The sequence below is a fragment of the Bos javanicus genome, chromosome 9, assembly GCF_032452875.1.
Source record: "Bos javanicus breed banteng chromosome 9, ARS-OSU_banteng_1.0, whole genome shotgun sequence".
Lineage (NCBI taxonomy): Eukaryota > Metazoa > Chordata > Mammalia > Artiodactyla > Bovidae > Bos > Bos javanicus.
In genome coordinates this window covers 38723850-38744198 of record NC_083876.1, presented here as the reverse complement: position 1 = coordinate 38744198, position 20349 = coordinate 38723850, and the positions used below count along the sequence as shown (strand labels likewise).

At 41.9% G+C, this 20349-nt stretch overlaps 1 protein-coding gene and 1 long non-coding RNA gene across 6 annotated transcripts in view; one reads left to right on the top strand and one right to left on the bottom strand.

The window, feature by feature from the left end:
- Positions 1 to 20349, bottom strand: part of FYN (FYN proto-oncogene, Src family tyrosine kinase) — a 212451-nt gene that overhangs the window by 86531 nt on the left and 105571 nt on the right. The gene's annotated exons all lie outside the window — the stretch shown is intronic.
- On the top strand, positions 14306 to 17459 carry LOC133254393 (uncharacterized). The gene is made up of 3 exons (XR_009738659.1): positions 14306 to 14551; positions 15505 to 15592; positions 17409 to 17459. It is a non-coding gene; the product is annotated as an uncharacterized LOC133254393 (long non-coding RNA).

Below are 20349 nucleotides of genomic sequence, written 5' to 3'. Positions count from 1 at the left end.
CAGGGATTGAACTCTGGTCTCCAACACTGTAGGTAGACTCTTTAACATCTGAGCCACCAGGGAAGCAGAGGAAAAAAATTACTTTTTTTCTGGAGGAATCAGTCAAGGCTTTATTGGGAAAAGCATTTAAATTATCACTTGAGAAAGAATCAAGATTTGTAAATATAGAAATGGATTGGGACATTCCTGGCCTCGGACTTTTAGAGCAAAGATGGGCTTCAGGGAGTCAGAGGGGCATGAAAGACATTAGGGAAGAGTGATGGAGCCACTAGGTGGCGCAGGGTCTGAGGCATGGGGAGGTGGCTGCCATGAGCAGATCACCAGCCAAGGGAGAGGGACGGACTCAATCTGGACCATGAAAGACAAGCCCTGAAGAGCTCTGAGCTAGAGTGACTCGGTCTGATAGCTCTCTGCACGGTGGCTCAGTCCAGGGAGCTCCTGGAAGAGGGACACACAGCTAGGAAGAGGTTTCAGTGGTGTAGGCCATGTTAATGAATCTTGATCTTGATTTAGGAAGCTGGCGGTGAGGGAAGGATGGAGGGGTAGACAGAGCTGATAACTGTAGAATGGGATTGGGGAGTGTAGTTCATTTCTAACGTTCTAGTTGACACATTCTAGTATTTTACAGTTAAGCATAAGTGAGCAAAATTGTTAACCTGAATGCCAGCAAAAATAGCTTTGGGTGAAATTCAATCCTATTTCCATATGTGAAATCTCAATCTTGATTGATCTTATGAGAAAACTGGTTCTAGGGAAAAAGTGTCAAGGAGTGCTAGATGTAAAAAACAACAAAAGCCAATTGGGTAATCCTACTAAAGTGTTTCGGCATTTGGTCTGCTCTGACCCTTCACAAAGGATGATTTCAGAGGATGCATAGTCAGCCCTCTTTCTGTTTTGACAGGAATCAGAGAAATGTGGTTCTTTATGAATCTCAGTAATCTAACATCTAAAAGACCTTTCATAATCCTTGAGGAAAAAGATAGAAAAAATGTGGGCTGGGTATCGGGACAGCTAATGGCGTTGATCAAGGAGTCCACGTCTACCTAGAAGATGACCTCAGGGATATAACACAGGGCCTGAGATCTTTAACAACCTTGCCAACATCTTAGATGAAGATAGGGAAAATTTGCTTGATAAAATGTTCAGATGAAGTGAACTTGGGAGGGATAGAAATGCTGAAGGTGACAAGCTCAAGACACAAAAATACCTTGATGGGTTAGAGTAACTAATAGGCCAGAACTGAGATGATAAAAATTAGTGAAGGAAAAAATGTTGCATAGTGCAGGATGAGGGATATGGTTTAGCAGCAGCATGTGTGAAAAAGACTGAGGGGGTGGTGTGTGCTGAAAGTAATTTCAATTTGAGTCAATTGTTTGATATGCCTGCTTAAAAGCCAGTGTGACCTAATGAGGTATTTACTGAAAAATAGCATTAGATCTGGTAGCACTTAAGTTGAGGTTCCAAGAATATTTAGAAATGTGGGTGCTTTTGATATAAGTATGTTGGGTAATGTTGCTTCACCAACTTAGCTTGACTTAACCAAGGAGAGAGGTTTTGCTGGTTACCGTGGAGGTCCTCCCTTAGTGAGGCTGAGCTAAGGAGGTTAACAGACCACAATTAAGGGGCTGCTAAACCAGAGGCTGCTGTTACCCATTCTGAGCTAGTCTGAACTTGGAGTATTGAAACTGCAGTGATAATGAAATACTTGGTACCACAAGAGACCAAGTTAAAAGGGCAATATTGTCCCACTATTCCTTCTTAAATACGATGCTAAGCAAGGTTAAGATACTACCTGCACTGTCTGTCTGAAGGTGGGACTCGTCAACCTCCTGAATAGTCCTGGGCCCCAGGGGGAGTGTGCTTTCTTGGTGGTTGGAGTGGATGCTGAGGGCAAGCGGGTGGAGTGCTCATGACTTATAGCCAACTTCTGCAAGCACAATAGGGTACTGTTCCCACTGGGAGGAGATTTTCTGACACCTCTTACTACCTTCCCTCAGTGTATAAACTGTGGACTTGGACTTCCAAACCAACACTTACTTTATGTCAGTAAATGAAGGGCAAGTTTCCCCCTGTTCTCCATTGCTGTTGTTTAGTCCCTCAGTCGTGTCTGACTCTTTCGTGACCCTACGGACTGTAGCCCACCAAGCTCCTCTGTCCATGGGGGTTCTCCAGGCAAGAATACTGGACTGGGTTGCCATTTCCTTCTCCCTTAGAAAGGGAGACGAAGGGTTCTCCATTAGAAACACAGAAATCATACTGGCTAATTTCTAAACAAAGTTGGATTTTTTTTTTTAAACAGGAAATTTGCTCCTGTGTGTTATTCTCCTTCCTTATACAGTGTGGCCTTCAGAAAAGGACCACGTGGGCCTTGATTCTAAGTACACACTCTTGCATTAAGCACATGCCTGGAATAATATGTAAGAGCCATGGTCTCTCATCACAATGGCCTCCCTTGAGAGAGAGAGAGAGAAATCATTACATACTGTGGTCAGTGGGTTTTGACCTCCATGTAAGACGTTTTCTTGAGGGGCTTCCTTAAAAATTACCCAATAAAATATTCCTTAAAAACACATGTACACACATACCCATGTATATGTGTGTGTGTGAAATATGAAAATCTTTCAAGGCATGACTACATAGAATCCAGAACTTATCCATAAAACAGTAACTAAGATATTGAATGGATGGGGAATTATATGGGGAAAAACTAAAAAAAAAAAAAAATGAAAATTGCTTTGCTTAGAGAAGAAGACATTTTAAGCAGTCTTTAAAAACCTGATGGGTGGTTATAAGAAGGAATATTTTCTTATGACTCATATTAATAATGAGAACTTCCCAAAGTTGGCAGAAGGTATCTTGACACTAGAGATTTCTAGAAGAATTTGGATAAAGATATTGGTTGAACTAGATGAACTTTAAGTCTCCTTCAAGGATAGCAGCTCTATGGTTTTATGATACTTTATCCCCTTGAAATATCCCAGTGTTGAAGCCATCAGCAGATGAATGCCTTGGGGGCAAGGCTTCTGAGAAGCTGGATTAACCTAGAAGCTTAACGAAGGAATCTGTGTTCTGAGACAAAGAGGACAATGCCAGTGAAAAGTTCTTTAATACTCTTTCCAGGAAATGGATATCAGTTCAGTTCAGTTCAGTCGCTCAGTCGTGTCGGACTCTTCGCCGCCCCATGAATTGCAGCACGCCAGGCCTCCCTGTCCATCACCAACTCCTGGAGTTCACTCAGACTCACATCCATCGAGTAAGTGATGCCATCCAGCCATCTCATCCTCTGTCGTCCCCTTCTCCTCCTGCCCCCAATCCCTTCCAGCATCAGAGTCTTTTCCAATGAGTTAGCTCTTCACATGAGGTGGCCAAAGTACTGGAGTTTCAGCTTTAGCATCATTCCCTCCAAAGAAATCCCAGGGCTGATCTCCTTCAGAATGGACTGGTTGGATCTCCTTGCAGTCCAAGGGACTCTCAAGAGTCTTTATATAACCATGTATAAAGCAAATCATCAGAATCAAAAGGCCAAAGTTATAAACACAGTGAGAGATTTTTAACAATACCTCTCTTAGTGATTGATTAAGTATATAAAATTTTTGAACTATATAATTAAATGGCATAATCTAATGGGTATATTTAGAACTCTATTTCCCCCAGTCCCATCAGAGAATATGCATTTTTAAAAAACATTTCATGGACTTTTTCAAAAAAACTGATCATATACTAGACTATGAACCAAGTCTCAAAAAATTTTGTGAAACTAGTATCATACTAACAACATTCTCTGACAACAAGAAAAATTTTTAAGTTAGATGCCAAAACAAGATGATTACTAAAAAGTCTCATTTGTTTGAAGATTAAAATGACACTGCTAATAATTCATGAATCAAAGAATAAACAAGTATGGTAATTATAACATTCTTAGAACTGAGTGATGATGAAAATATTCCATAATAAGACTTGTCAGATTCTAATAAAGTTTTCTTTAGAGGAAAATACTTAAATCTTATCCTAAAAAAGAAAAAAGATGGATAATTAATGAGTATCCAGCTCCAGAAGTAAGAAAGTCAGTAAAAGTAAATCCAAGGAAACTGGACAAAGGGAACAACAGAGGATAAAATTAATAAAATCAGAAAATATAGATACATTAGGAAGGATTAACAAAGGAAAAGATGTTTTTTTGAAAAATTAATAAAATAGACAAATCACCATGAAATGAAATAGGAATGAAAGAGAGAATGTAACTACAGGTTCAGCAGAGATTAAAAATAACAACATTCTATGAACAATTGCATGTCATTAAGAAGAAATAAAAAATTTCAGAGAAATTCTTTGACTCATCATTTAAAAATCTACACATCCCTCTGCCAAAGAAAACAAAGCCAAGAAACACTAGGTTCAGATGGTTTTACAGAAAAAAAAAAGGCAGGTTTCAAAGACGGAAACCAGAAAAGCACTAGTATACCCTTTGCATTTAAAGCAGACAAGGACAGTAGAAAAAAAGGAAAATTATAGGCCAATCTCATATATAAATACAAACAAAAAAACCCTAAAAAAATTTTTAGCAAACTCAACCCAACAGTCTATAAAACATATCATGGCTATTGGATTTTTACCAATAATGCAAGGATGGTTTAACTTTAGAAAATTGACAACAGTGATTTCCCTGTTATCAGATTAAAAGAGAAAACCCTGAAAATCTTACCAATAGACACAGAAAAGCACTGAATAAAATCCAACAATTACTTGTGACTTAAAAAAAATAGCAACTGTTAACCAACTAGGATCAAAAGGGAACTTTCTTAACCTAATAAGAATTAACCAATTCTCAAGAGTAAGCATCATACTCAATGGTGAAACGTTAGCAGCCTGCCCTTCAAATCTGGAATAAACTAAGGATGTGTGTTTGCCCTCCTTCTTTTTAACACTGTGCTACAGGTCCCAACCAGAGTAGTAAGGGGGAAAAAAAAAAGATAAAAGATTGCAAAAAAAAATTTTTTATTTATGGATATGACTGGTTACACAGAAAATCTAAGAGAATTACAGGTCAATTATTAGAATTGATAAAAGGCTTTAGCATATTGCCACGTATTTGTCCAGTATGAAAAATGCTGTTCCTACGCACCAGCAACATACAAAGTAATGTTTAAAAAATAGAACACATCTTATTTTTTCTTGACCTTCTCCTCCTCCTCTTCAGCACTGGATGATTAAAAATAATTAAGAAAAACAAGTAACCTAATTATACTGCAAAACTCTGAGAGGCAGGGAATATGAGATCATGGAAGACACAGAGGATTCCTCTCTATTCTAGGGTTCCCATAGAAAAATACCACTGGAAAAAAGTGAGGTATTATAAGATGCGGTTACCTTGAACTGTGGTGAATCACACATATTACTGGAAAAGAAACACAAGCAGGAAGTTTCAGATCTCTGTAAATCAAACTCTGTCTCAAAGAAAAAATAAAGCTGGCAACTTCTCTTCTATGCAGCTTATAATAAAGTCAGCAGGAACCAGCCCTCCAAACGGTGTCCCATATCAGAAAGGAGATCGGTGTCTTAAACACTGATCAAGAGGTAGGTTACAGAGAGGGGGTTAAAGTTCTTTAATGCTTGGCTCTTCATGTATGTGAAGATAATATTGAGGGTTACTTAAAAATTTTGTTGTTGCTGTAATTTCACTACAATCAAGCATGGGAGGACATTTAAATTCTCATTTAAATTCTAAGAACTACCTGATCCAACTGGGATCCCTAAACTCTTACTCTATATTCAGGTATATCTATCAGCATGGGGCTTGGTTAGCTCATGTTTTTACAGTCTTAGAGAAGTATGCTACAGCACATGTAATTCTCTTCCACTCAGGGCTTGATTAACTATTTTTGATGAAGTGACACTAAAAGTAAGATAAAACTTCATAAGGAACATTCTATATTCATTTGCATTCGTCTGCTCAACTCACTTAATGAAAACAGGTTATCTGAAAATATCACATTATGATGCTGTTTTTAAAAATATGTAACAACCTAATTTGCTGGAAACAACCAAAATGAGCAAAAATAGGAGACTGGTTTCCTATTTGATCAAATAAATTATGGTACATTCCTACAATGGAATAGGATACATCACTGGAATCATATTGAAAAATACTGAACTAGAAAAACATTCATGGTTTATTGTCAAGTTAAAAAATAAGATAAAAATTATTTTAAAAAATAAATTATTTTTAATAATTTCCAAATTTGTATAAGGAAGGGGCATTGAACAACATATGAACAATGTGCATGACTGTCTCTGTGTGATGGAATAAAAGGTGACTTTTGTCCTTTGTAATTTATTTCCTAAGTCCTCTATATCAGGGGTGTGTATGAATGGATATTATTTTTAAAAATTTCATCATAATGAAGCTACATAGACTTCATAAAGGTCTAAACACAAACTAAGTCCAGTTCCATGGCAGCTAAAATAGCCACGAAGAAGAGTGTCCTACTGACAGCTCTAACTAGAGATGACTCCTGCTCTGCCACTGGAGAGGTGGTATTTGGCCCAGGAGACTCTGGGAGGTTTTGATGCCCATCACAAGGAGGCATTTCCTTCCCTTAGCTTACTCTCACACCATCAGCAGGGGACAGCGAAGAACCCAGCCCAGCATCTGGGGCATCAGGGCACTAATGAGAATTCTGGGCACGAAGAAAATTCCACTTACTGCCTCTGTGTCACTCCCTTGCTCAGCAACTTACCCAGCCTGGCTTCCAAGCCTTCCACACCAGGGGCCCTGCCCCTCTTCCAGCATCTCCCACTGGCCCAGCATGAGCTACACCCGTGATGGTACACATCTCCACACAACTGCCCGTGCAGTTTCTGCATCTCCAAGAGCCAGGCCTTGGCCCATCTTCCCCCTTCAAGGAGCCTTCCTCAGCTCCTCAGGCTACACTGGTCTCCAAGTCTCTCCCTTCCGTGGCTTGTCCCCAGCATCCAGCAGGTGGGGTATTCACCTTGTTTCACTATTTCCTATGCATGGCAGGCTCTCTTAAGGGATAGGGCCAAATCCTATATTTCTCTGATTCTCTCAATTCTTCCATCACCTTCTCCTAGTTCCTACTAGAGGGCTGCAATACGGTAGGTTCTTAAAACCAGGAGACAGACTTTTAAGGTGAAGTGGCTTCCCTAGCCCTTTTTCTGACAACAGCCGATGAGCAACGTCTTTCTTCCAGTTTGTTTCCTGGCCTCCTTCCCTCTTTCCCTCCTTCTCGCTTGCCCCATATTACATTTTCCTTGCTCACTCTTCACAGTCTATATCTCTATGGTTTCCTTTAGCATCTTCAGCTCTTATTTAGCTGCACTAAGGGTGGCAATTCAGAATGCAGGTGATCCCATTCTCTCGCCCTGGCAGCCAGGTATTCCGAGTCTGCTGTATCCTCCGTGTCCCATCCCACTGAGGACCGCTAACCTCATTCCCTCCTCCCTCGCTCTTCTTCTTGCTCTTCAGGACTCTGGTGGGTTGCACCATCCATTCATTCATTTATTCACTCACACATCCAACACCTAGTTACTTAATGCCCTCTGTGTGCTGGCACTGTCACTTAAACTCATAGTTGCAGGTCTTCTTTCCTCAACTGGAAATCCCCTGATAGCAAGGGCTGTCTGCTACAGTTATTTAAATGTCACCAGAGAACTTAGCGGTGCGCTTATAAAGTGCTTGAAAAATATGTAACTGATTGACTGAAGCTAGAAAGAGAAAACAAAGCAAAAGACTTCAATTTTCATTCTACTCCCCTCCCCTTTGTGTATGACTAGCAAGACAGCATAGAGACAAAGACCCACAAGATAGCATAGAGACCCACTCCCGCGGGGTGAGCGTAGCTGTCATTTCAATCTGAGTTTCTGCCCAGGCCAAATGAAATGGTGATGTATGTGAAAGCACTCTAAGCTGCAGAATATTTTACAAATATGAAGCATAAGCATCATCTTCATGATCATGCATTATCCATACCTCGGTGTGGAAAGTTTGATTTCAAACAATAAGCAACCAAGTCACCCCATCTTGCACGAGCCTACAACCAGCAGCAAAACACACAGCTTGGAAAAAAAGAGCTGACAGGCTGACAAAACCCAAATGGAAAATAAAAATGAGCAAGAACAGCCACATACCAAAGAGAGCAAGCCCGTACTGCTTGGAGGAAGAAATCCTCTAATTGCCTCCACACTCCTGCTTGCTTCCATCTGCTTGCATTTAAGGAAGCCCAACTCCTGGGCCCCTCGCAGCTTTGGGGAAGAAAGGAAATGTGTCCCAAGTGCTTGGATGGCTGTAGCAGGCAGGAACCAGCAAGGATGGAAGGTCCACAAGCAAGTTTAGACTGCAAATTGCGCAACAGATTTAATGTCTGTTATGCACAACTGAGCAAACTCTCGTTCCCGGTTGTAAGACCACATGAAATAATAATGGCAATCATTCTCAGGAGGAAGGCAGTAGTGCAGGCAGGAACACTGCAGTGGTCTCCCCATCCCTAGCCTAGGAGCCCCCCTCCACTCCTCACGCCCGCCAAGGAGTCGCAAAGGATCCAGGCTGCAATTAGGCTTTCTGTGGGGAAGTGACTGGAAGTCAAGCACCCACCTCCTTGGTGTGGTATAACTAACATCCCGTGGGGGTCACCCTTGGCAAAGCTACCAAGCTGTAATCTTTGTTTTCAGAAATGCCAAGCTTTGATTCCAGACTCACTTTGATCATTTCTCCGCTGCCCTCCCTACCTGATCCCACAGCCTCCAGTCTACTGGCAGCCGTTACCCTTTCTGGGCTCCATGTTCAGGACTATCCTGCACCCCACAGTGTGATGGAGCACCCCAAGGGGCAGTTAGATAGTACCCACACTTGCAGCATCCTGGAGAACAGGCAGTCCATTTTTAGATGATGAAAGCATGGATGGGAAGAGACACAATGTATTTGGACCAGCAGGGAGCAGCAGGGATGTGAGCCCTCATCTCGTATTCATAATAAATCATACAGATGAGAGCAAAGGGAAACAGTGCTCAGTGGGCCCAAGGCCATGCTGGTGACTTCACATACACATGTGCGCTCAGTCACTAAGTCGTGTCTGACTCTTTTGAGACCTCATGGACTGCAGCCTGCCAGTCTCCACTGTCCATGGAATTCTCCAGACAACAATACTGGAGTGGGTTACCATTTCCTTCTCCAGGGGATTTTCCTGACCCAGAGATCAAACTGCGTCTCCTGTATCTCCTACAGTGGCAGGCAGATTCTTTATCACTGAGCCACCTGGGAAGCCCTTTCACATACCCGTATCTGAGTTCAAACCTTACAATAGTCCTATGAGCTGAGCTCAGAGGAGTTAAGCAACTTTCTCCAAGTCTCACAGCCAGTAATGGTGGAAGCTGGGATTCACGTCCAGGTCTAATTACAAACCTTGCTCTTCCTTGTAGACTGTACTGTCTGGACACCTCAGGATGAAGGACACTGATGGAGTACTGAACACAAGAGACAGTTACCTCTTGAGGGCTTTTGATTCTACTCAGAGTATAATCAAAAGAGAATGGTATGATGGTACGAACATCAGTGAGTCATATGGACCCCAAGATTCAATTGGAATTTTGGAAATCAGTGAGTTAGGTTGTTACTAGAAATTTCTTGGTTCCCTGATGTGATCATAGTTTTGCAGTGTGTGAGGATTCTGGGTATGTAGCTTTTGTATAACTAAGCAGCTCCTTCATCCACAGCAGGCTAAAGCTAGAAGGGCAGAGCTCTCCCTGGGCTCGGAGCACTTGGCCTTGAGTGCTACGGGGCAGGCTGGGTAATGCGAATGGCAGCCAAGCCTTGGCTGCTGGGACCCACAGTGCCCCCTGGAGGAATGGAAGAGGGCTGCTGGCTGTACTCGCAGGGTCTCTGTACCTTCAGCAGTTTCTGGCCAGCTCCCCAATCAAAGCAGGGCCTGTACCACACGATGGAGTGGTGTGGGTGGCTGTGTTTGTGAAGTAGTGTAAAAAAGTTATGTCCTTCTGTGCTAAGGAAGCGCTTCAATATGCAGGATGTATGTTACTATGTAAAATGTTGCTTTGGGTAAATGACTGAATCCCACCTAAGTGACCAGAACTGGAGAACTGTCTATCGTCATGTCCCTTGCACAGTTAAGGCATCTAGTTTTCTAAGTTCTCTAAGACCTCACCAGGGAACGTTGATAAGGTCATTTCCAGGTAATTTCTATCACTGGCTTGCTATTTTTAAGATTAAAATTCAAGGAAGTTTTCAATCTGTGTCTTTTGAACAGATATCCATAGAATGGGTATCTGAAACTAGCTTGTTTATGTCCTGCTTGATGAGAAAGACAAAGTCTGCTTCTGCTGAAATTCCCCTCCGTCAATATTTTATCGTGAAAAACTTCAAACACAAAGTTTAAATAATTTTACACTGAATGCCCAAACACCATCTAGCTTCTGATATTAACATTAAATGGTATTTGCTTTATTATACAGTTGTACATCTGTCCATATGTGAAACCTGGACCTACTTATTTTTTATGGTCCTTATTCTTCTAAGGTGTAGCTTAGGGGGAAAAGCAGACTTCTCAGATGCCTCTGCGAGTGAACCCTACTTGAGTGCTTACTAGTTGAGAGCCTGGGCAAGTGTGTGATTTTTGAGAGCTTCAATTTCCAAGGTTATAAAATGCAGGTAACGATGCCTGGAACTGCTGTGAGGAGTAGATGCAGAAAAGTGGGGGAAACACTTGCAAGGACATGTAACCAACTTTTAGTTCACAGATTACACTCTTTTTCTTATCTAGGAAATAAAATTGAATTAGTCAGAAAGTAAGAATAATCCAGGCACGGAAGAACAAGAATAGCAGAACGTGGATAATCACTGGAGCTGGGTGATCATGGGGGTCCATTATGTGACACCGTCTACTTTCTGTAAATTTGAAGCTGTCCGTCATAAAACAATAAAAAACAAACTAGTTCCTGGGTTTTGTCAAGAATTAAAAAAAAAGAATCCTATATTTGAAAAAAATTAGTAAGAAATCTCTGAGGAAGTAATAAAGTAAGAAGCAATGACTGGGGTTTTCAGGGTAGGGTCAGGGAAGCCCCGTGCGCTCATTCTCACACTTACACTCATGGGGTGGGGGTGGGGAGGAGGAAGGATGGACTTGGCACTTTGTACACGCTCCCCAGGTGACTGGTTCACTACTGGGTGAGAACCTTTGTATCAGAAGAAACGTGTGAAACCACACTTTCCAGCATATTAACTGCAAGAATAAATACTTTGCATAATGCAAAGCTTGTGCCTCCAGCTAATTTACAAGCAGATGACAGCATGTGGAACCCCTGATTTAGCGGAGTAAAAACGGTTTGTAACCAAATCACCCCCCTCTGTAAGTCAGGGGTGGGTTAACGAAGGACCCAATTAGACTGCATTCTCTCACATCATTTATCAACTGTCTAAACTTGTAGAGCGAAGGGGTGCCTCAGTGGTTTTCAGACCTGAGAAATGTGGAGGAAAAAATAGCCCATGAACAATGTTTAACAGAGAAGTGAAAGGAAAAGCTTCACTTCTTTCCTTTAAGACAAAAGAGTCACCCTTCTGTTTCGGCCCCTTAATTCCTTCCCTTTCCTGCTGGGGCTCATTCTCTCTTGTTCTCCTTGGCTGGCTGCGGGCAGCCAGGAGGGGGCTGTGATGGGACCTCTGCGTGAGGCAGTGCAGGCTTCCAGCGGCCCTCCGTGGGGGCGGAAGCGGGCTCTGTGGGCGAGATGGCGGGGGAGCAGCTGTACTGGGCTGGCCAAGGCTAGAGACCCAGGGGAACCACACAGTGGCTGCCTCTCTGTGGTACTCCGCAATGAGGGTAGAGAAGAAGAGAACGCTAGTAGCAGAGGGAAATTACACCCACCCACACCACCCCCCCCTCCGCCCCAGCTCCCCACACTCCCTCAGAGGATCCAGCTGGACTTTTATACCCATATGTAACTAACTGAATCCTGTCCCTTCAAAATTCACATGTTGAAGTCCTAATCTCCAACATGTCTGTACTTGGAGATGAAGCTTATACAGAAGTTGTTGCTGTTCAGTTGCTCAGTTGTGTCCAACTCTTTGTGACTCCACGGACTGCAGCACGCCAGGCTTCCCTGTCCTTCAAATCTCCCAGAGTTTGCTCAAACTCATGTCCATTGAGTCGATGATGCCATGCAACCATCTCATGCTGTCTCCCCTTTCTCTTCCTGCCTTCAATCTTGCCCAGCATTAGGGTCTTTTCATTAAGGTTAAATGAGGTCATAAAGGTAGGGCCCTAGTCCAGTGGAACTGGTGTCCTTATAAGAGGAAGACACATGAAGGATGTGTGTGCATAGAGAAGAAGATGGCCATCTGCAGGCCTTGTGAAAAAGAAGAGAAGGCTCACCAGGGAAAAAATTCTCTGAGCACCTGTGATGAGAAAGACAAGGCTGGACAAGGAGGTGAATTTTCCAGTCTGAGGGACAAGGAGGAAGTGGCATTTAAGATGAGCCTTGCATAGATGCAAAACTATTATTACATTTAGAATGGATACACTACAAGGTTCCACTGTATAGCACAAGGAACTATTCTCAGTCTCCTGGGATAAATCATAATGGAAAGGAATATTAAAAAAAGAATATACATATGTGTATAACTGAGTTACTCTGCTGTACAGCAGAGATGGCCCAACATTTGGTAAATCAACTATACTTCAATTAAAAAAAAAAAAAAGATGAGCTTTGCAGCAGATTGGATTTAGATTTAAGAGGTGGGCAGAGGGCACTCCAAGAAGAGAGTGAGTGCCTGAGACCCACTGAGGGCACAGAGATGGTTTGGTTTTGCTATGAGATGAAGAGATGTGGTAGAAAGGTGAGACAGGGAGATGGTAAAAGGCCATGAACGCCAGGCTAGTGTTAAAGTCTTTATCAGACGGTAAGGCGAGTCCTGAAAAGTTGTTAAACAAGAAAATGATCAAACTGATATGCAGGTTCACAAGGGGAAGTAAAGAGACCTGACAGAGAGTAAGCATGTATTAGCGCCAGGCATCGCGTTAGCATCATGCTTCTTATCTGCTTTCATCTTTAACTGCCATTTCAGAAATGAGAAAGTGGGGTTCTCAGAGGTGGAGTGACTTGCCCAAGACTCTACAGCTGGTCAGCAGTGGAGTGATTAGATTTAATCACAAGCCGAGGAGATTTTAAACCCCATCCTGCCATTTTAAACCCCAGGCCCAGCTTCCATGGCATCATCTACTTTCTTTCCAACCAGAATGGTTATTTAATGGAACAGGGGTGGAGTGCACATTGCTTTTAGGCTTGGGAAGCAGGCAGACTAACAGCAAAAAAATTCCAACACACACGGCACCTCTAGAAATACTGCCTTCTGAGCAAAGTATGTGAGCGGAATCTTCTCCTTCCATATTATACCAGGGTAAAAGGTCAGGTCACAGATTTCCCTATTATGCTCTGCAGCATCAAAGTAATCAGTGGTGGTAACTGGGACATAAGCTGCAAAAGGGACTTTCTAGGTGGCGCTAGTGGTAAAGAACCCATCTGCCAATGCAGAAGACATAAGAGATGAGGGTTCAATCCCTGGGTAGGGAAGATCCCCTGGAGAAGGGCATGGCAACCCACTCCAGTATTCTTGCCTGGAGAATCCCATGGACAAAGGAGCCTGATCATAGGGTTGCAAAAGAGTTGGACATGACTGAAGCGGCTTCACGCATGCACGTAAGCTGCAAAAATGTGCAGGGAGAACAGTTGCTCTGGGTAAGTAGGCGCCTCAGCACTGGCTGTATATTTTTCAATGCAGTGTCAACAGCTACTCTCAAATACTTTCTGCCCCCAAAATCCTGAAAAAGTATTCAATATCTAGGAAAATACAATGCTGTTTTCTCTGTTTACACTAATAAAAGACTCAGTAAGGAATGCCATGATCAATCGGCTTTTTGGCCCAGTTGCTCTTCCAAAACCTCAGATACATTTACGAATGAGAGAGAGTAAAAATTAGGTTAGGAAGAAGAGTGAATGTTCCCAAAATATAAAAAATCAAATCACACCATGACATGTACCAGCAGGAACTACTCACATATTCTTAATGTGCTCTCCTTTAAGAGCAATTTTTTTTTTAGTCTTTTAGAAATAATACTTGGAGAAGTAACTTGGGTGCTGTTTTGAAAATTATATACTGGCATTATTATCCTCCCTAGGATACTACTGTGTCTTAACAGTTTGTCAGAGGAAAGGCTAAACTTGGAAGTATCAATTCAACTCAGCACACCCACTGTGCCTACTATGTGTCAGCCATGTGACTTGGGCTGGGACAACACAGATCAGGATAAACAAACTGAATCACATCAAAGGTTGCTGAATCACCTTAAAAGACAAATGATGTCATAAAGACCTTGTTTTACTTTAGAACCAAATTTTGAGAGCCATTCCTTTGCAAAACAGGCACAATATTCTTTACTTCTTTACTCAAGCCTCAGGACTCATGTTCTCTGGCCTCTCTGTGAATCCTTCCCACACTGTCTACCAACTTCCATCTTCAAGAAGGCAATGGGTAGGACTGGGAATGTGTGTGTATGTTTGTTGGGGGTCTCCTTCTCTCTTTTTGCTCTGCAGATACATTCATTACACTTTACTCTGAGTCGTAAATGTTGGACATTCAGTTCAGTCGCTCAGTCGTGTCCGATTCTTTGCAACCCCATGGACTGCAGCATGCCAGGCTTCCCTGTCCATCACCAACTCCTGCAGCTTGCTTAAACTCATGTCCATCAAGTTGGTGATGCCAGATATTGGATATTGATCTCATCCATAACACAAAATGCTTCAGGACATGTGCTGTGTCTCTGTTTCCCCAGGGCAGGAACAACACTTGGCACTGACCTTTAAATGTTGACTGAGTGGATGAATGACTGTTTCAACTGTGAGCTTTATCTTCAGACCCCAGAGCATGTGACAGTCAAAATATTCTCCATGGTGAGATTTAAAAATTTCAGTGTATGCATGTATTTTAGGATAGTAAGTTTGGCCACCTGATGTGAAGAGCCGACTCATTGGAAAAGACCCTAATGCCGGGAAAGACAGGGCAGGAGGAGAAAGGGGTGACAGAGGATAAGGTAGTTGGATGGCATCATCAACTCAATGGACATGAATTTGAACAAGCTCTGGGAGATAGTGAAGAACAGGGAAGCCTGGTGTGCTGCAGTCCATCGGCTTGCAAAGAGTCAGACAGGACTGAGCGACTGAACAACAACAAAGTTCAATGAGGTATACTTTTCATAGAGTAAATTTCTCCCTTAATTTTCACAACAAATGCAGCTGAGGAAGAGCAGATGGTCCTTGTACACTTGCCTGGGTCATGTCCTCAGGGGCTCTGACAGCAAGGCCTGGACACCAGGATTTTTAACAGCTTCTCAGGTGGTTCTGATAAAAACCCCAGGTCAAGAAACCCTTCCGTAGATGATGGTCTGCCACTGCAATCTACATTTCCTTTCTTTTTGTCATATCCAGGCCCATCCATCACTCTCAGTCTACTATTAATATTGAAGATGAAACGAAAACATTTCTACTCAGCACCATACTTGGAAGCAAAATCTAGGTACTCAGCTTCTTGGCTAGGGTCAACTATAATTTCTGGTTATTTAGCAGAAATGTAGCTACTAAATGACATTCTGAAATGAACATGAGCTATCCACTCAAAGACATAGAAATACTTTCAAATCAGAGGGAATAAGAGGACTGTGATTTGGGAGTCAAAGTGAGCATCACTACAGGAGAGTAGTCGAATGAGAAGAAACAGCCCTTGTAACTTATTTTCTGATTCTAAATGCAACCTTACACCTAAAGTGTTTTAAATGACAGATTTCAGGGGGTCTGTGAATAAGGAAAATGGACACCAGGCCAAAATCTAAAGAAGACAGCATGCAGGAGATCAGGGGAAATGCACTTATCTGGTTTTATGGGGCCATTCTTCAATTAGTGGACAAGGCCACAGGAAAACATATTATTTTCTCTATTCTTAACTGAGAATTTTCGAAGATATGGAGGGCTGGCTTCTAATTAGGAACAGGGGACAATCATTATCCTGGGGAAAAAAAGGGAAAATGTTAGTTTCTCAGTCGTGTCCAACTCTGTGAGACCCCATGGACTATAGCCTGCTAGGCAACTCTGTCCATGGAATTCTCCAGGCAAGAAATACTGGAGTGGATAGCCATTCCCTTCTCCAGTGGATCTTCCTGACCCAGGGATCAAACCTGGATCTCCTGCGTTATGATTTAAATTTTTACAAATCAGGATTTCTATTTGGGGCAAGTCCATCATAACAAACTCCAGGAGCCTGTCACCATTCTTCTGACATTTCTGTTTCTGGGATGTATTACAGGCTAATACTTCAAGTAATGGGGTCAATGGCCAGAGACTTGACATTGAGTGGAAATGGAATCTGATTTTTACTAATGTTTCACCGCAAATAATGCTCTCAGTGTCTTTGTAAATAATGCTCAAAATGGGACTGACATATTGGGGAAATATTTGATTAGTTCAAAAAGAAAATAAGCCATCATGAATTAACATAGGTATCTCACTATAAAAACAGATAAAAAATGTGTAATGCTTTTTTGGTCTGCTGAGGTTGTGGGGAGCCTACTAGGTAGCAAGTATTTTAAGAATCATTCATTGATTAGAATGGGTCTTTAAGAAAGGATGCATTGAAGAAAATCTCCCTGGCTTTGCAAAATTCCACTGAGGTATTCCTAAAAAAAAGGAAATCATGGAAACTGCTGTGGAGAAATTTGGAAGAATGCTTCACAGGCTAATTATCACAGGCTATCATTTACAAGGCAGAGTGTGCTGGTCTCACCAGCCGCCAGGACTGGTGGAAAACTGCTGAGCTTGTGCGTATGGCCAAGCCAAGCATCCCCTGTAATTAGAGTTAGCTGGGGAAAAAGTGACACAAAGAGGGCAGAAATATGTGGCCTCAGATTAGGGCGAGAAGAAAAAAGCTGCTGAAGTTTTTCTTAAGAGACTTAAAGAATCTAGCTAGGTATGACCTTGGGCCACCACACTGCCATGCTGCCCTATACTGGGAGCCACTAGCCATGCGGGATCCTTGAAATATGGCTAAATTGAGATGTACTGTTTAAAGTGTAAAGTACACACTGAGATCTCAAAGACTTGCTACCAGAATTCCAGTTATTTTGAACATTGATTACATGGCGATATGTTAATATTTCAGATATCTATTAGGTTAAAGTACACTATCAAAATTACTTCCACCTGTTTCTTCTTACTTTCTTTCAACATGGCTACTGGAAAATTATAATTACACATGCTCCTTGTCTTCTATTTCTGTGTCTGAACAACACCGACTTGGACTTTCATTTCTTCACCTGTTAAACATTATTGGCGGTGGTAAGCTGGGTTATGGAGGGTTTGGATGGAAATAAACATGGCTGACAATAAGATGACACATGGGGTGAAGCATTACTTGACTGAAATTTTTAGCTTTAGGAAACCTGAGTCACAATCACAAAAGACCCAGGCTAATTTGGTTTGACCTGGACAGGACTCAACCTCTCTGTGCCTCAGGTTACTAATCTGGTAAAATGAGAGGGAAGAAATAAGCTCCTGCATGAGGAAGTAAGACCAGAGAAGGTCTTTACCTGCAATCATTCCCCTTCGCTCCCAACTCAGGAGTCATTCTGCTAGGAACAATTAGAATTAACCTAAGAGGTCTTTATCCTCAGCAGCACTACAACAACCGAGGCCCATCCTGAGAAGTGCTGCTGTTTGTCAGTTCTGCTTCAGTTCTTCTCATAGGAACAAGTTTGCAGGTTGTTCTGACTCCTTAACACAGTTAAATAAACACGAGAACAAGGAGTACATGATGGGTGAAACAGACAGACTTCATTGCCCTGCAAGGACTCAGAGAACATTTTGGAAAAAAAAAAAATTCTACAGATGATATTCAGCGGGAAGTGTATTTGCTTTCCTTCAAAGCTACAAATGAAACATCTATGATTGTGCTATTAACCTGCTAGTTAAGAAATCCCATTTTTGTTCAGGGTGTCTGTGTTTATGTCTGAGGAGGTGCTGGCTTGCTGTGTGTATACATGTGGAGAACTGATCCCCAGAAACTGAACAGCCCGATCTCCCCTGTCCTGGTCCAGGGAAGCCAGCCAGCGGTCCTGCCTATTAGGGGGCACCTGTCCCTTCCCCAATCCCCACCCCATATCTGTTCTAGCTCTCTGAAACCATCTGTGTGAAAGTGCAGTTCAATAATGAACTGTGTTGATTCAGTAAAAAAGAAAATCCTATAAAATGAAGGTTTTATAATGTATCAATTAAAGAAAACTTCCCCGAAGACTGATTTTCCCTCTTCAAAAATCAAACACTCCCCCCAATCAAAAAAGCATCCCATCTCAAGAACAGTAATACCCACTTTAAAAAGGGCGTTAAAAACAGACAAACCATGAATTCCATTTCTAAGCAAAGCCAAGCTGAGTCAAGACAGTTTCAGCCAGCAGCCGTGCTGGTGGGGAAAACTGACGACTTGGCTGAAAAAGTATCAGAATATATAAATTAGTTGCCAATATTAAAAAGTTGGAATGGTTAACACACAGATGGAGATCTCTGGTGGTACTGAGCCACATCTGTCAGAAACCCAGTGGCACCTGGCCTTTTTAGGGTGGCATGCGTTTCTCCTGCACCTCCCTCACTGACCTTCCCTGTTCACGGACCCACCAGTCAGGCAGGCATTCATCTAAGGCAAGAACTGCAGGGTGGGAGACACAGCCAGGGTTGGGGGTTGGAGGGAACACGAATGAGTGGGAAACTCTGACAAATCTGCTTGATCTTGGCTCCACTGCAGGAGCTGGGTGACCCTGAGCAAGTCACTTTGCTTGCTAGTCTGAGCTGTTGTGAGGGGGAAAAAGTGAAAGGAGTTCTATAGGTAAGGAGTCTGTGTGGTCCTGGTGTGCAGTAAATGCTCTGCTCAAGTTACTCCCTATTCTGAAGGTGAGAAAGGAAAATGTTTAGCATAATCTATTATCACAGCAAAATCGAGCTGACTACCAAGGAAGTGGCTTAAAAGTCATCACTGAAAAATATGAAGGCCCAGATCATTCACTATAAATAACTGAGGAAGTGAAAGCAAAGGATAAAAATTATCAGACACTATCCCAGTGTGATAATTGATGCAAGCTAGGATTATTCATTGATACTCAAATCTCTGGATGAAAGGTAGGTGGGGGACAGGATGCTGACAAAGGACCCAGGTACCAGCCCACAGATGCCTTACTGACTCTAAGTGCTTCTGGACGTTGGTGAGGTCTGGTTACCACCTGATCTATGAGATCAGACTGAGCACTGTGGATGATGGACAAGATGACATCATCTGCCTCCTGATGTGATGTAACATCAAGGATGGAATACCGCCTATGAAGAATTCTTGCCAAAAGAGATTTCACCTGCCTCTAATATCAAGCCTCTAGACCTAACAATTTTCAGGAAGTGAGGAGCAAGTTAAATAACCCTGTGAAGAAACAGACAAGCTCAGAAGGCAGGAGGTTCTATACCACAGGCAGCCGAGGACAATTGGGAAAGTTTGAATATGGACTGAGTATTAGATAATATTATGGAATTATTGTTTTATTTCTTATTAGCTAATAGCATTGTGGCTATGTAGAAGAAAGTCCTTATATTTAGGAGATACATGGTGAACTATTTAGAGGCAAAGGGTCAAGATGTTTGCAACTTTCAAATGGTTTTGCAAAATTTATATAATGTATACTACATATAATATATATCATATATTACATATAATTATATATATTACATATGTTACATACAATTATATATATTACATGTGTTACATACAATTATATATATTACATATATTGGGATACAAAAGGTAAATATGGCAAATGTAGACTAACATGTGAATCTAAATAAAGGATATACAGGTATTTATCATTCTCCCAAGCCAGTAGGTTTGAAAATTTTCAAAATAAAAAATTGAGATAGAATCTGGAAGAGAGAGAAGGAGGGGAAAGCCAGGAAAGAAGAAAAAAAAAGATCAGATACTATCACTTCCTCCTCTTTACATAACCCCTTCAACGTTTATATTCAAGTCAGCTTCACTGTGTGCCTTTTCATTCGACATGGCTTTATTTTTACCACGTTAATCAACTTTCATGTGTGCTCATTCAAACTGATGTAGCCACTGTCTTGGCTTCTTTGTTGGTCGACATCAAAACCAAACTTTAAACAAAGCTCCAACAGGCTGTAGAAGTGCAGCAGGTAGATAGGAAGCCTAAGCTATCATATCAAAAACTCCTAACACTGAAACCTAATTGC